This window comes from Serinus canaria, chromosome 5, assembly GCF_022539315.1.
Source record: "Serinus canaria isolate serCan28SL12 chromosome 5, serCan2020, whole genome shotgun sequence".
Classification (NCBI taxonomy): Eukaryota; Metazoa; Chordata; class Aves; order Passeriformes; family Fringillidae; genus Serinus; species Serinus canaria.
In genome coordinates, this window is record NC_066319.1 from 3,018,520 (window position 1) to 3,036,167 (window position 17,648).

General features: G+C 41.6%; 1 protein-coding gene across 3 annotated transcripts in view; it reads left to right on the forward strand.

Annotated features, from left to right (window-relative positions):
- NAV2 (neuron navigator 2) overlaps positions 1-17,648 on the forward strand; it is a 380,173-nt gene that overhangs the window by 38,245 nt on the left and 324,280 nt on the right. Inside the window, exon 1 of one of the 3 annotated variants that reach the window (XM_050974860.1) lies at positions 3,177-3,222. The exons of the other annotated variants lie outside the window; for them this stretch is intronic. The gene's annotated coding sequence lies outside the window, so the exon portion shown is untranslated. Of the gene's footprint in view, positions 1-3,176; positions 3,223-17,648 lie in introns of those variants that run through there. 3 annotated transcript variants of the gene reach the window in all.

Here is a 17,648-nt window from a genome sequence, read left to right on the forward strand (position 1 = left end):
TGGCATGGTAGGGCTGTTGTGTATGTCAGCTTCACTCCTGGCATCTTTCAGATGCATTGTGAGAAGGAAGAGAGGCTCGGTGCCCTGGGTCCAAAATCAATGTTAATAAATTATCAATTGATTTAATAGATCTACCAGTCAGGCAAATCAGGATCTTTAACTTTTGATTAGTGACCTTGATCTGAAAGGGAACATTTGGGTTAAAATAAAACAAATCACTCGTGTCTCAGCCCAGATGGAGGCTGGGCTTTTCCTTTCTTAAGGTAGGCAGAGTTTGTTCCTGCCCTCATTCAGCCATACAGAAAATGTTCATGTCAGGCTGAAATGACTTCAGAGGACCTGGGATGAATGCAGTGTTTAACTTGCTAGCAGCAGCTGAGCATAAAGACTGATTAGAGCAGTTACTCGAGATGGATTCAGATTATTAGGTAATATGGAACAAATGTCAACAAAAACAAGATGAATAACTGTAGGCATAGCCTGACAGTGATTTATTAGGCCTTCAGTGTGGTGGGCTGCTAATAATCTCCCACGGGATGGTGGAGGGATCCCCCTTTAGAACATTTACAGGTGGGTCAGTGACAGTGTCAGCAAATGTGCTGCTGGAGACCTCGTGTCCCTTTTGTCTGCTTGCCACCATCCCTGAACTCTAAATATCATCTCCACTCTGAACAGGGTAATGACAATAATGCATATTTTAAATATTTTTTTCATAAACATTGTCATCAACCTGGAAGTAGCAGATAGCACAGGTTTATCCACAGTACTTAGTTGGTTTCTTGGAAAGAAATCTAAAGTATCTCTGAAAAAAGCTTTCTGAACCTTGCAGTAAAAATTAAGCATGACTTGAATAACTTAACATCAAACCCGGTTATTTTAATCCTGGCCTTCTATTCAGGACTTTAAAAATTACAGTTGAAATAGCTGAATGGAGTTGATACAGTTGAAAGTAATGATTTACATGGAAATCTTCAAGAAGGGCAAGTAAATAATGTTTCTGAATCATAACAATGATTCTCAAAAAATAATTTACATGGATATTTTCTATTTAAAAATAATGGAAGATGTGAAAGGTTGTTTTTGTTTTGGTCCATAAGTGTCACAGCCTGTGCAGTGTGAGAGTATCTTGGGTTATTTTTCCATGGTTGTTAGTTCTTTGTGGACTACACCTTTGAAGTTCTCAGTGTTCATGGGATGCAGCATTGAGTTGTCAGAAGGAAAGATGTCAGAAATACATCCTGTTCTTGATGAAACAGTGAGATATCCAAATCACAAGCTCTTCTTGATATCTGGAAGGCACTTCTGCAGTTTGGAGCCCTAGTGTCTTGAATTGGTGCTCCTTCTGTAGAGTGGCTTGGGAATCCAAAAGCAGCTGTTTGGAAAGAACACAACCCCTTCTAAACCTCCACCATCCTGCATCGTGTATGAGCGAGGAACAAGGGGCAGATGAACTAAAAAATGAACATTTAAAGCTGGATGTAAGCCTTATTAGTAAATTAAAGTGTTTGTTGTGGTGCTGTAAGCTGTTTTCAGCAAGGTGAGGGCTGTCTGTGGATTTAGGAAAATGAGTATCTCTAAATGGGAGGTTTGGGTGCATAAACTAGGTTTGTGGAGGGCTTTGAAGATGTTGAGGTGGGGGAGATCTGTCGTGAGCATCTCTGAGGAGATGGTCCCAAGAGGCTGCTGGGTTTCTTGTTCAGACCTTTTTGTCTCATCAGGGCCCTCTGAAAGCTTTGTTCATCTGACATGGGTGCAGCCATGGGGAAAGTGTGGCTTTGACTTTTCCCAGGAAGAGCTTTGTGGTTTGAGGCTTGGGTTCTTGCAAAAAAAAAAAGAATTGGTAAAATCGAGCTTTAACAAATGTTGAATCTTGGAATAGAATACAGTTTCTCCTGTGCTGCTGCTTCTCTGGAAAGGACCTGCAATTAATGAGTGTAAAGTTTGGTTCCATCTGGCATAGCTGCTGTTCTTTTGTGTGAGGGAAGGCAGCAGTTGGCCATTGGTTCTTATTTTTGTTTCTGTATTTATTTGGGGCTTTCTGTGGGTTTTCCCCACACCCACCTGCAGTGTGTGCATTGGAATTAGGCAGAATTTCCCTATCTAGCCTGGCTCTTTCTGGGTGTTCTATTTGAATCTGTTTTCATTGGATTCTAATATAGTCTTGAGGTTTCAGTCTTCTGTAGCTACTAGTGAGAGAAATACCATAATTTTCAGTAACGTGGTGGTTTAAATGTAGATTTTCTGACTCCTGACACTTTCTATAAACAAGATTATAGCTAGTTATTGTATTTGAAATACATGTCAGTTTTCAGTAATTTAAAAGCCCCCCAAAATGACAACAAAAGAACACAACATTTAATCACAAAAAGCTTATTCTGTTTTCCTTCATGAGATGTTGTGGTTTGATGCAGAGGCTTGCTGTCTTGCATGCTGTATTTATTTTTAATTCACCCCATCCAGGAAACTGGGTCCAATTCCAGTTATCTAGATTTTTATGTCATTCTTGGGGATGTGGTTACTTCTGTGGCTGAATATAACCCATCAGAAAACAAAATGCCCACCTCCTTTCTGGCTGCTCTGTGGGGGTGAAGAGCAGAAGCTGTGCTTTGGTCTCACTGTGATTAACTGGGGGTGAGCAAGTTCCCTGAGTAAATAATTTTTAATTTTCATTTCATGCCAGATAAGTCATCTGTCTTGTACAGATGAGAGTGGCCCATGTAGCCACGAGCTCTCTGGGAGGTGGGGAGAGCCTGGACCCTCTGAGGTTCTCTGTTTCTTCTAGAGGAGCTTGACAGCCTCTCACCTTTAATTCCCCCCCATCTCCTGCAATGTGCCTTTTCCTTATTCCTGCTGGCAGTGTAAACTTTTTGGTGGTTTTTTTTTTTTTTTTTTTTTTTTGCTAAATCTGTCTTGCAAAACGTGATGGTTGGGTAAGATGCAATTTTGCTTTAATTATGATTAAATTACTTTATGAATTAACCAGAGGATCTCATGGGACTGGAATCTTTTGACACATGAGAAAATTGCCTTTCTTTAACAAGCTGCTTCAAGCATGCAAGGTAATATTAGCATTTTTCAGTTATAGCTTCAGGGGATTAAATAATAAGGGGAAGTATTGTACCTACAATTACATGATGTGCATGTGTGTGTTAAAATCTTAAAGACAAGTAGGCACGGAAGGAATTAGTTGAACTGCTGAACCTGTGACATTCTGCAGTAAATGTGAGTGGGGATTTTTTTTTTTCTTTATAAAATGGCTTTTTAAGAAAACGTGAATAGCTGAAAAATTTTATGTGGTAGACTTGCAAAGGTTGGTTGAACTTTGAGTACATTCAGCAAAAAAAGCATCCAGAAGTAGATACACCTGTTTCACCTTTAGGGTAATGAACTCAGTGCAACTTTAAAGGGAGTGAGCTGTAATTTTCAGATGTGTTACTTTGTTTTATTTGATTTTGTGGAGGTAGCAAATAGGCTAAACCCAAGAACCGGGTGTTGAAAATATATTGCACAATTCACCTTTTTGTGAAGTACATGTGAAAAACAGGGCATGCTATCCTTGGGTCTGTGAATAACCTGTGATGCACATGCTATCTCCAAACTCATGTTCTTCTGTTTTAATACCTCTGAATGCACACTTAAAAACGTTTATTTAGATACACAATGTCTGATGAGTTACAATTGTTCAGGGTGCTGCAGAAATTGAAGGTGATGGTTTATTTTTTTTTAAATGAGGGTAAGAAAATGGTACAACAGCTTGTGTCAAATTGGGAAGGAATGGGACAAGCTGGGTTGTGTGACTTCTGCATATGTTGTATTCAGGGTGGACTTGCACCTGCATGACCCTTCTTGGTTTCAGAGGGTTGCCACTGCCTTGTGCTATCAAATCCAATGAAGTGGAAAATTGACAATAAGGGATTTAAGCTATTGTTGTCATTGCCCCAGCTGTTTGGTTGTGGTTTTGATGGCAGGATTCATTAATGTTCTACACAAATCCATAAGGTAACAGTAATTAGTGGGACTCAGAACTTGGGGGGATTTGTACAGGGAGAGGGAACCACAGGACAAAACAAAAATTGTTTAAGCATTGTGGCAGTTTGGTTCTAAAAGGAAGGTGTGTGCATAATACATGGTACATTAATTAATGTGCCCCACTAGGAAAGGTAAATTACTTGGCTTGGAAGCAGTCAGTGACAGAAACCCAACACCTTCATCTCTAGTTGTGTTTGAGGCAAAACTCTGCATGTGCAATAACAACCACAAGCAATGCTGGTGTGCAAATGCTCTCAGTAGGGCAGGAATTTTTTCACTCATATTTGTCACGTCTTGCTTTAATCTAAAATTAAAAGCATATTAGCCATTACAGCTATTATTACTGCTGTTGTACTGTGATATAACTAGCCTGTCTACATTCACAGCCCAGAGACTAAATGAGGCTGGTAATTTTAAACCTAAAGCTGTTCTGTGCTGACAGTAGGTAATACCCAGAAGACTAACAGCACAAATTACAACCTCGTGCAGGCAAGATCAGATCAGTGTTGATACTCTCTCGATTGCATGAGGCTGAATGTTATCAGAGAACTTGAGAAATCCTTCAGAAGAAAGCCATGCTGTCTGGTTATTATTTTTTTTTTATGGGAACTGTAGAGATTATTGGGAGGGTTCATATGAAGGAAGAACAAACCCCTCTACTATGGTGTGCTTCTTGTTCAAATCTTTTCTTTATGGTTTTGAATTTCCTTCCATTTGTTAGTTGACCCTGAAGATTCTTTTGGTGCTGAAGGGGGCTTTGTGCTGTGTACAGATTCAACCCAAGGCTCCAGAAGTTTGTAAGCAACCAAGTAAATTATTTGTCAACTTGGATAAATATTAGCTCTGACAAATTAAAAACGCTTTTTTCTGCTGTGCATTGCACTCTATCTCACAAAATGGTAATTGTTCTTACACTTATTGCTCTTGCTTGTAGTGAGGCATCTGTTTCTTGTCTAATTGCTAGCATTCAAATCTCAGTCAGATTAAAATAACCTTTTGAGGCTTCAAGATAGCATATCTGAGGCATCACAGACATTCCTGATTCGTACCTTTGGCATTGTGCTTTTTAAGCAAATAGATAAAAAACACCAAACCAAACAAAAAAACCTCCACAAACCAAAAGGAGTGGTTGGGCATACGTTATGTCTGGTGCTGTAATCAAAGGCAGTAAGAAGAAATCCTGGTGTTGGACCTTCCTTTCACCATCAGTGTCTGTTCATTCCCTGAGCCTTGCTATAAATCATGGAGCCTGGAATCCACCACTGCCTCTTGCACAGTCACTTGAAGTTGAAAATGTGTTAAATGACTTTTGCTCTCTGACATGGCCTTGCATGAGTTAAGAGTGACTCTTTTTATTTTTCCCCCTTTGACAGTTAATCTCTTTATTTTTTTCCTAGCTGGAATAATCATCTTTCTTCGTACTTGTCCCCTGCAGCAGGTCCTGCTGCTTTGCTTCTCCATGTCCCTTGGCTGTTGTTTTAAAAATCCTCTTTAGGGTTTCAAGACTCTGTACAACCAGTTGGGAGCTGTATCTTTTCACAGTCCTCCTTGAAGAGTGAATTCTCTCACCTACTGAGAGGATAATGATGATAAAAACACAGAGGCTCCAATTTTCCCAGATTCTCTGAAACTGGTGTGGGGATTTTTAAACTTTCATTACTGCTATCATCTTTCCCCTCATCTCCCATCAATAAAACAAGAAAATGCAAAACATAAATAATAATTTTAAAAAATCCCTGTCTGGAGAGCTGAAAAATGTCAAGTACCTAAATGAGAAACACTAGAGCTGCAGGGGGTGGGGGTGTCCAGAATGGGTTTGTTCATGTCTTTATCCAGTGATTTTCCAGTGAAACTGCCCATCAGGATGATCTTCAGGGACAGAGGATCCTGTTTAGAGGTACTACATAGCTTTTTGGGGGGCATGCTGTGGTCTCTGCACCCTGACTGCAGCCTGTCTTGCTGTGAGCCCTTTGGGTTGCTGTTTATCAGTGGCAGTGCTGATGCTCTGGCTTTATCCTCATGCCTGCCATGGGCTCCTGTTCACACTCCCCTGCTTCTTTTGTGTGAGTACAAGGCCAGTTCTAATCCCCTGTACTCTTGTTTATTCATAATGTGTCCCAGATCAGTCCTGGTGCAGCTCTGGCTGTTTCCCTGGAAGGGGCAGGCACAGCTGCATGCTCTCAGTTAAAAGGAAAATGCTTCCAAAACACCCCATGGAGCAGAGGTGCTCTCAGTATGGGTGCCTCTGAGTCATACACACTCAGAGCTTGTAGCTGTTACAGACCCTTTACCTTCCCTGAACTGTCCTTTTTAATGTTTTTGTGCTCTTTCCCAAAACCTTTTAAGTTTTCAATAGTAATTTCACAGCTGTGGGGAAAAAAAAAAAAAAAGAAATTGAGGGTTGAGATTTCAGGTGTGTGTTAAAAAACTTGACCATCTCTCCTTTGGAGTTATGTAGGAGATCTGGAATAGCTCTTCACACTTTCATGTGCAACATCCAACAGCACATGGAGTGTTACCTAGTGGGGGTCTCTGCAGCTGCTGTGACCCCTGGTTATGGCCAGCATGAACCTTCAACAGGTTTTGTTCCTCCCTTCCCTCTCTACTCCTTTATGCAGCAGTGTTTGTGCACCTCAGCAGAGAAGTCTGAGGAATGTGGTGAGCACATTCCTGAAGGAAGAGTTGAGTGAGATGTGATTCAGTTGTAACAGGAATAGTAATTGCTATTGATCTGAATAAAATGGGGCGAGCTCTCTCTTCAGCTGCTGTGGAGGGATAGAATATAAGAAAATAAAGTGCAGAAGGCAGTCTCACACCTGAGGAGCTGCAGCTGTGCTAATCACCAAAGATTAGGAACAGGGCTGCCCTTAACAGGACACAGCTGTGTTCCATAAGATTCTACAAAAGAGTGGGTTAGCTGGATGAGGAGAGAGATGGAGTTGTTGGCTGTGAAGAAGGAGCCAGTGCTGGGAGGAGCTGCCCATGAGAAATCACCGAGAAGGGATGAGAGCTGTGCAATAAGATGACAAGCTGCATGCTGTGTAATAGTGGCTTATGTAAGGGTTTCAATGTTTGTGTCTGCCCTAAAGGAAGTTAAGAAGTAAAAATGAGATGTCACAGATATAAGCGCTCTGAAGATGAAACAGAAGATGTCTTATTGCCACCAGGAAAGCAGTGAGCCAGTGAAGGTGTAAATACTCTTATCCAAAGTTTGCTTGTTGCTGCTGCTGAGCTCCACTGACTCCTTATCAGGTCAAAGGGATCAATCACTACTTGTGAGTCAATTGTTTCTGTGGCTGTTAAGTGTACAGGCTGCCCTAAGGCTGTGCCTGGTGTGACATTGTGAGGAAGCACTGGGAACCTTTCCCTGCTAACCTGTGTTTCCAAATGCCACAGCTATTGCTTCGCTTGGCAAACAGCCACTTGAAATCGGGGCTGGAAAACTCAGGCATCAGATGTGACCTGTCTTACCTTTTTTTTTTTTTTTCCTTCTTCCAACAGTTTCTAATTTTTCTGGAACAAACTGTGAAATTTCATATATATATATATACACATATACATACATATATATATATATACATACACACACACACACATACACTCTAAGTGCACATAAACTATAAGGTAGCCTTCTTTACCCTCAAAATATTTTGTTTTTTTTTTTACCTGGGTGAATTAATCCAGTTTGCTTTTTCAGCCACGTGGTGCAGAAAACAGAAAGATGTAAGGGTAGCAGCAAATACACCACTATGTTTGTAAGGGCAGGCTGCTTCCTCTGGTGGCTGTGCCAGTTTTTGCTGCCTTAAATTTGTATGGATTGGTGGTGGTGTTCTGCTGAAACTGGACTGTGTTCTAGGACATACAGCTTTGAAGTTGCATGAGGGATTTCTGAATTTTCTGTTTGAGGAAACCAAGAGCACTGCTTGGGATAATTCAGACACTTCTGAAATGGGTCCTGGCACTGTGGAAGACATAATTTTTTGTGTGGATATTAATGAGAGCATTTTTATAGTAATTCCATGTGAGGGACCAATGGGAAAAAAGGCTTGAACTGGAGCATGATGTGTCAAACCACTGCAGAGTCCTTGCCTGCAGTACTTGGACCAGAGCTGGCCTGTGTCAGTGCAGTGTTTGGTTGTTGTGTCCCCAGAACACTTCCCAGTATTTCACAAATTAGCAGAGCTTTTAGTGGCAGGGGGGTCTTGGTTTCTGGTGGTTGGGGAAAGACTGCTTTAAGTTTCTGTCCTAGCACTTAATAATCTGTTTGTTTCCTTTTTAGACTGAGAGTGAACCTTCTAACAAAGCTCAACTTGCATTTTTAAACTCTCTGCTGTCACTGCCAAGTAATGACTCGTGCTGTTTTACCTGTGCCTAAAGGAGCTCTTTCCTCTTTGGGTTAATCACTGAATGAGATTAATTATGCTGATTAGACTCCAACCCTGATTCATGTAACTCATCACTGCCATCATAGGTGTTCAGAATGGGATGATTAAACCCTTTCCAAATTCAGATCTTGCAGCACTAGTGACTATCCTGTTAAAAATTGCCTGGAACAAAACATATGGTGTAGAAAAGTGTGATATGCATAAGCCTCCTGTATTTCTTGTCCAAGTTGTGTGTCTCCTCTCACAACTTCTCTCAGTTAAACCAGCCTAATCAAATTGCTTTCTTCCTACTGGGCTGTGGTTGTGATGGTTGGTCCTGGTCAGATGTTGATGTTTCTATTTCTATGCTAGTTTTGAATCCCTCTGCAAGAATGACACCCACAAGCCCATTTGGGCAAACAAGACTTTAATTTTATTTTTTTTTTTCCCCCCAGCCTATGCATGGAAGTCTTTTTCAGTGTAAGTGAAGAATCTCAAACCCCTGAATTTCCCAGGGGAAGTGTCCAAGGCATGGCAGGGCTGGTGCTGCTGTTGGGATTGGCACTGGTGCAGGGCTGCTGCTCTGCTGGGCTGGCTGCCACCCCTTCGTGTGGGCACAAGCCACCCTTTGGGGACAGGCAGAGAGCTGGTCTTTGTTCTCAGCCTGTCTGCCTGAACGCTGAAGTTCAAAGGATGGGAGGAGCAGGAATGAGCAGCTGAAGGTTTCTCCAGCACCCTTAGTTACTTTGTGCCAGAAAAAGGGTTGCAGATGCCAGGTTTTTGAAAACAAGGTTTCATAGCATTTGTGTATCTCAGTATTTCACTATTTCCAAGGCTACAGCATGAGACTGTAATGTTATTTTTAAAAAAAAAGGCAACAAAGCCAACAACAAACGAACAAAAAGGCAAAAGGCCTCAACTTGCACACCAATGGAGCATCCAGAGGTCTTTCTGTTAGCATTTCAAAATTGTGAATGACAGCAGTCCTGTGTGCATGTTCAGGGTATCAGCTTGGTAACAGCAGACTCCTAGTTCTGCCCTGGGGTGAAATCTGGTGTTTTCTCAGGGTTTATTAAAAAAAAAAAAAAAATTGCTGAGGTTCTAAATATGGCAGAAGCTGCATCTCTAATGAGGAGACTCCACACTAAAGTAACCAAATAGGAAATCAGGCATAGTCCTTAAGGCTTTGAGTAGATTCTCTTCCTGTCCTTGGAAAAGCTTCTTCAGCTAAAAATCCTTTGCTAAAAAGGAGAACCGATATATGCTTCAAAAACTGTTTTTATTTCTATCAGGATTTACATACCTAATGTCTAATCCAGATTCAGGTTATGTAATAAAGCTTCAGGATCTAAACCACTTTAGGAAGAAAGCAGGGAGGAACTGTGAAATAGCCATCCATGCCTGTACAGATGAACAGATTTCCCAAGTACAGTTTGGTATCTGCTTTGTTTGATTTTCTTTAGCTTGTGTGGAGGTTTTATTTACTCCAATCCCTTCCCACTCATCTGTTTCAGCCTCTTGCTCAATTACATTTTGATAGTCTCGTATCTTGTCATCTTACCCTCATTTTAAAAGTCTGCAGGAAGGGAGCTGTAACAAAAGCTACCTTGAAATAAGAGAGTTCTGTGTGTTTCTCCTAATTATTCACAGCAAAACATATGCCAGATTTCTGTGGGTAAATGTGCCAGACAGGCACAGACTGTTGTTATTTGTGCACAGGATCCTATCGGGGTGTAGCAGGCTCTGAGACTGCTGATGTGCTCCTTGTCCAAGAGAGGTTACTCTTCCCTTTGTGTCTGTGCCTGGATCCACTAGGAAGGGTCACAAATCCAACCTGAATGACGTGCATTTCTGTAAATTAATGTCCTTTAAATGCAGGTAGCTGTAGATGGGTGAAGTAGATCTGGAGGAATCGTTTAGACTTGGAGTGTGGGCATAAATACTGGGTAGTGGGAAGAAGTGGGAGACTTTTCTGTTCAGAAAAATAACACCTTAGGAATTACTGAGAAGACAAATGTCACAGCTCTTTTAAGGGGTTTTGGGTAGTTATTTCCCAGCTCTGAAGAGATGCTAAACCTGTAAGGCCCTCACTCTCTTCCACAAATGTGGGATGTAAGTCATGCTTATATTCTTTAGGATGGTGCAGCAGTGTGTGTCTCCAGTTACTTCAAGTGTCTGATTTGTGTGCTAAGTTACATTTATTTCTCTAGTTTTATATTCTGATTTCCTTTTTCCTCCCCCTCGTGTTCTTCTCTCCAAGGTCTCTTCTAAAACAGAGGTTATTTCACTGCTGTGAGGTGGACCAGTGTTTTTTACTTCAGTCGATAACAGTATTGTTGTTTTGCAGTCCTTACTCTCTTGCTATTCAAGCCCATAAAGCAGAGGAACAGCAAAAACCATCCACCTGGCCTGGTGCCAAAGGCTGGTGTCCAAAGATTGGCATCCTGGCTTGGGAACACATGGAGCAGGAGCACGTTTGTTCCCCTGCCATGGGAAACGCTGCCAGGAGAGCAGCGCTCCTGTGGCTGGCAAAAGCCAATTCCCCATTTGAGGGTAGCCACAAGGGCTGGAGCAGAGGTGGGGTTGGGAGCAGAATATCAATATCCACGTGCACCATATGCTGTTGTTCAGCTGCAGGGAGAAGGACTGAGAGAAAGTATTGATTGGGAGGTGTTGCCTTTGCTAGGGATATCCTTGGATGCACTAGAGCCTGTAGCACTTGAAGACCAATGGATGCAAAATATTTGGGGTCTTGGAAAAAAACCCCAGCAATCTGTTATATTCTTAGTGTTGCTTTCAGTATGAGCATGGCTTTAAGGCTGGTAGTTTCCATTAGTATTTGTAGGGAATTTATTGCCTGACAACTTACACTGGTGAAATACAATTTATTATTACTTTCTGATGGTTTATCTATTAAGAGGAAAAGAGTAAAGGAAATTATCAGCTGTGGTCCTTCAGAAAACAAACCACCAACTGTGTAGCAGTAGTAACTACTGTGCTATAAAGCTGCTGTGCAGTAATCCAAAGCATCCCATTAAACAATCACTGCTGGTTCTTGCAGTAACAATTTTGAGCCCTTGCCTGTGAGTAGTTGCTCATTGCCACATATGAATTATGTAGACCTTGGAGCTGCAGTGATCCAAAATGGGTTTGTTTGTGGGTTTTGCCCTCCCAGTTTGGAGGCAGTAATTTATTCTGCACTGAATTGTTTTGTTTTGTGATCAGGACGCTTTCAGTAGAGTTGAAAAGGTAAAGCAGATGAGGAGTCACTGAAGACAAGTTTTTCCAAGATTGATTAATCAAGACTCAGCAGTACAGAAAAGCACAAAGAATGAGTGTTAATATTATATATAACAAAAGGAAGGGCAAATAAGATGATTGCTCATAACAGTAAACAGGGTTTCTGCATATTCATTGTGTCCTTTTTGCCTTCTGCTGAGCTTTGGAAAGGATGCAGCTGTGTACGTGGATCACGCCTGATTTTGTGATAAGCTAATCCTTGTAGCTTGAGATTAATCCAAGAATGGAGAACCTTTGTTTTTAAGACACCAAAGCATTTTTAAAATGGAAAATAGGATTTTAGATTCCTAAGATAATGAATTATCTATTAGGGTCAAGGCTTATAGGTATGAAAAATAGTCCTGCAACTCAAGAAGTGAGTGTTTCTGTTATTTCTCCATCCCCTCATTATTTTGCTTTTTTTCTTCAGCTCTTAACTCCCTCCTCTTCTCATTTTCTTTGCTGCAAATCAAGAGCAGGCCTTTTGCATTTGGCAGACTGAGGCTGGTGTAAGACTTGTGTGGGCAAGGTTTTAATCAGAGCAGGATGTGTTGCCTCTAGTGGGAGCCCTGATAGCAATAGGGGGGGAGCAGCTGGGACCTCAGGGAATCTGGTGGCCTGTTCTCCTGCCAGAGGAGAAATTCATCTGGCAGCTCCAAAGCTACCAATTGGAAATAACTGTGAAAGAGGGAGAGGAGAGTGATGAGCAGGCTAGGTGTGTTTTCAAAAGTCTGTGTTGAATTTTTCCTCTCTCTTCTCAAATAATTCCTTTTTTTTTCTTTTAACACCTAAAACAGTTGATTTTGCAAGAGTACTGAGCCATACTTGAGATGTACAATAACTGGTGGTTTGGAACAAGGACTGGTAGCAAGAGCTGAGGCTTTAGGATCCTTGGAGCTGGACACTGAGTGACACTACTGTAGCTGGTCAGAAGTGCTGCCCTGACTGAAACACTGGGAAGGCACAAAGGGGACCAGCTCCTCTAGCTCCTCTTGTCTGTTTGTGACACAAGAGCCAAAGAAGGAATGTTCTGTAAGATTCTATTAAACTCCCTAAAAATAATGGCTGTGTTTTTTCTCCATCTTCTCTCTAAATCCCACCTGTGCACATATTCCTGCTGCTTCAGCACCTGATTTCACACATGGATAATTCAGTGCTTTCTCCCTTCTCTTCCACTCCATTTCTGCAGTAGCTGCATGTCTGTCCTAGAGCACATCTTGCCCTTACTCCATCACTGCCCTTGTCTTCTCATCCTTACACCCCAGATTCCTGCAGTTAGAGCTCCTTTTCCCATTCTTACACCCTGTGGGGTGCTCTCCTGCTTCCCTTTTCCCTGGGGCAGAAGTGGCATCTCCTACCCCTGAAACTTCAGGGAAATTATGAGAAGGCTGTTCTGGGAATGTTTTTTGTCCTAATTGTATTGTAGTCAGGAGGATGCAAACTTCCACTTCAGCTGTGGAAGGAACCATTTCCAATTGTTTTGCCTAGAGCTGCAGAGTGGGAGGAGCAGACCAGAGGCTGGATGGAGCCCTGCCTGGCAGCATCACTTGTCTTGGGTCCTCCAGCCCTGAAGTATTGGAGCTGCTGCCTTCAGCAAGAGAAATGTGATGCTGCAATTGCTTCTTTCAGCCTCAGTCTTTACTTTTTGTAGCTGAAATAATTGGGGACACCTTGTATGTGCCTTGTCTGACTTGATGAAAGGCAACTGATCTTGCATGTTTTGTCCCAGTGATCTTGTGTTCTGCTTGGAAGATGCAAAATGTGAGCAAAACATGGGCATTGCCTTTGGCTCTCTAACTGCATGCTTAAGGGCACACTTAGCAAATGTGGGTTGTTCTCTCTTGTTTTGGAATGCTGATGCCCAAAGCCATTCCTTGTAGTTCAGGAAATAGTTTGGCCTCTTCTAAAAAACCCTCCATGAACAGCTTTGTTAGATGCCTTCTTGTAGCCTGCTTCCACCTGGCTTTGTGAGCTTTGTCTGGAGTGTGCTGCTCTGGTAATGTGAGATCCACCTGTTGAGGGGGTCTCAAACCCAGCTGGTCTTGAGCTGAAGCAATAAAGATACCCTAGGTATACTCTTAACACCAAAGGGGGCAGTTGAGCCTTCTCTTCAACTACTTGATCCCATGGTTTTCCTTGCCCCCTTGTTAAAATCCTTGTGTCAACCTTCAGCTGTGTAAGAGTTCAACTCTTAGGTGTATTTTTAAAATACAGCTGAGGTGACCTGCTGGCAGCTGCTCACAGAAATGTTGAAACTGATATTTTTTTCCCCCTGGCTAGAGACTCCTCCATGAGGGCTTTTTCCTCTTGAGTGAAGAACCTGAACCCTCATTGAGTTTCTTTAGCTTGGCTACTTTGATGTCAGGTGAATGCCCGTGCTGGCAGAGGGGAGGATGTGGAGCTGTGGCCAGGGTTATGGGAACAGCACCACCTCCTCTGTTTGTTGGTGTGGGAGTTTGATGTCCTGTGTCTTTAGCCAGCTGCCTGAATTTGACAGTGCAGGACAGCTTGTAAGAAGTGACTGGCTTGTTTGTTTTCCTCTTTTTGAGGTCTGGCCCCTTCCATGGAGCTGCCTTGCAGGAGTATTAAGGTTAGGGGCTTTTGTCCTGTAGCCTTCCCTGCACTCAGGGCAGGGGGATGGATGTGGGGATTTTTCATTCCGAGGTTGCCTTGCTGTTCTTTGAGGCGTTTGTGACAGGGCATGTGCGTGAAATTAGGAAGAATTCAGAAACTGTACATATGCAAATTCCCTCAATCACTTATGTGTGATTTTATTGTTTTAGCCTTGTGATCTCATGCCTAAAAATGCCATTCTCTCCAGTCAGTATAATTTGTTTTCTCTGTGTCAAATGCCACTTATGTGTGGCAGAAGGCCACTAATGCAAGTTAGATGCACTGAACCTGTGAAGAGATAGTATTTCAGGCAAAGCAGCTTACAATTTATTGGTTTTGTTCTTTCTATATGATTATATCTCTCCAGAGCTGTTGAGGAGAAGGTTAAAGATTCTGTGCAGCTTCCAGGAGCGTGGTCATGGTGAGAGCAGATGGTCCATTCTTGGAAGCCATCCCAAACGATGGATTACTCATCTGATGCAGAATGATGCACCAGAAAATTGCAGATTCACCAGGACCACTCTTTGACTCCTCTAAAGCTTTGATTCTTTTAATTTTGTGTTTTACTTGTCTGCCTGGTTTGTTGCTCAAAAATCCTTCAGTAAAATAAGCTCAGCCAGAACCATAAAGATGCTTAGAATTTAAAAGGGGGAACTTGTATAATGCATCTGAACTGAGGGAAGACTTTGGAAGTGTGGTTTCTTGTATTGTGAGACTTAAAACCAAAAAATCACTTTTCATTAGAATTTCCAGTGGGAAAGAAGGAGCCCAGAAGTATAATAGGATACTTTTGTGCTTGTCAGTAGTATCACTTACTAATATTTCACCTACTCAAACTTGTCATCAGCATCACTTCTTATATCTGCATTATTTTGTGTTTGCATTTGATCCTCACTTAAAGCCACTTTAACAGTAGAAATGTATTTGAATTATGTGATACATGATTTAGGCATGAAAAACCAAGTCCTAAGAAGCTGAGAAGTTGATAATTAGTCATTGTGGATGCATTCAGTGTACCAGCCACTTTGGAAGCTGGTGGCTGAGGTGTTGCAGTAACTAATCTGGCAGGAGTACTTTTAGCTAAGTCCCTGACTGTTGCTGAAGGGTAGCTGTTAAGGTTAGCTATTATTTTTTTCCTTCCTGTCTATTGCTCTGATTTTCCATGTTGTTTCTCAGTTTTTTCTTCTCTGCAGACAGCCCCAGCCTGCTGCTCACCACAGCTGCAGTAAAACATCCACTTGTCCACCTCCCTTGGTCAGCTGTTCCAGTGTCACTAAGTGATGTAAATGGATTTTTTTTTTTTTCAGCCAGGTCAGAATTATTTCTCCAGAATATACTGAGTTTCCCCTGGCTAGAATGGAAAGAATCTGGATTAGCTGTCAGTCAGGTTTTGGTCCCTCCTTTACACCTGCCTGCTAAAAATGTTTTAATTTTACAAATCAAAGGTCACGGTGGTCTGGAATTATTGGGCATTGGTTTTCTTTCCTTGTTTCTCCATCCATTTAATGACTGTAATCTTTGGAGACTGATTTAAAGGAGATTTCCCTGACTTTCCTGAAAACATCTAATTTTTCCTAATTTTCAAGGTACTTGAACATTTTCTGCTATAGTTAAGGTGATGAAGACTTTGTTGTACCTGCACAAACACAAGAAAATGGGCTTCATTTTTTTTTTCATTTACCCCAATTTAACTCCATCAGCTGCAAGAGAATTGACTCTTTCTTCCCTCTTCTTCAGTCATAAAGAGATTTAACTGCACAGTTTTTAATCTGGTGAATTTAACTCTTTGGGACAATGTATTAAGACCACTGTTACATTTAAGACCCAAAAGCAGAACTGATTGAACTAGTTAATTACCTCCAAATTTTTCCAAACACTTTTAAAAATGAGCTGTAATATGTTACTTGAAACTGTAGCTTCATGTTAATCTGAACTATTCTTTTTGATATACTCCATGAGAGGTTGAGGCATGTGTGTTAATACAGTGTATGCATATATTTTGAAGTTCTATATGTGAAGAGATTTTTCCAGTCTCTTAAGGTTCTTGCTATTAGTATCTTGGTTGATCAGAATAGAAAGGAATTATTCACATTTAATGGAGTTCCTAAGTATAGTACCAGTTTTTGAAATCACCAAGTGGATTTCTTGGAAGAACAGTTTGCTGCTAACAGACCAGTAATAAAATGAGTCATGACAACAAAGCATCCTGCAAACCATGGGATTTGTGTTGCAGTGCCTCCACTTATCTAAACCTAAAATAATTTCAAGTCCTGCTAATTCACAGGAGGTAGGGTGCTGCAGAAATAATGTGGAATGTACCTGGAATGTACCTTCATAGCCAGTCTTGAGTCACGAGTTCAAATGTCATGAATGGAGGCATTTATTTAAACAAACATTAAAATAATATGGATTTTTAAAAATTGGATCTTTATTAGAAATTTTCCTTTATTTGCACCTTTGTTAGGTGCCTTCTTAATTGCTCACCCAGAAATCATTGTATTTTATTCAGTCATATGTTTATGCCTTTGGTAAGAATGAAGGATTTTCAGGGCATGAGTATTCTTTAGGAGTAGGGTTGAGGAAATTTCATCACTCCTGTTTGGATCTATACCATATGAAATTATACCTATTGCTTGAGGTTATTTTACACTGTGTTCATACCATGCTAGATGCAGAGTAAAAAAAGCTGCAGGGGGATCAGAGGAAAGCAGAGCTGTGCTAGGACCAAGCAGTGCAGTTTCCTCACCCGAGTGAGTTTCTAAAGCCGTGCCTTGCTGTCTGCCAGAACAGTCCTGCCCCTTTTGCAAACCTGATCAAAGAGTTTTACCTTTCCCTCTTTGATCTTTAGTGACTTTAAAGCAAGTCAGGTCGATTCTACAGCCAGTTTTCTGCAGTTAATTGCCAGTTCTTTCATTAGTTGGGTGAGAGAGGTGATCTGACTCAGGGACTGGGGTGCATGTGATCCCTACAGAGGGAGTGATAATGATCTAGATAACTTTGAGGAAAGGCAAAAGTAAAGGCAAAAATGGTGTTAGCACAGTATTATGTTGTCTTACACTCTTCTCAGCACTTTAACTTCTCTAAGTTAAATCCCCTTCGTTGCTGCCCCAGTGAAGAAAAGGAAGAGAAAATAACCGGTGTTATTCTCTCTGTTGGTGGGCACAAGCTGCAGAGTTGGCAAAGGGTCTGACTAGTGGGGTTCAGGATGGGTGTGAGAGGGAAGTGTGGTTGGATTCTGCAGATGATGGAGAGATTGGGGGATAGAGGATGATGAAGAGATCCTGAGATTGCCTCAGTTGGTCAGAGCATGGTGCTAAGTAGCACCAGGGATGTGGGTTTGACCCTTGGATGTGTCACTCCTTC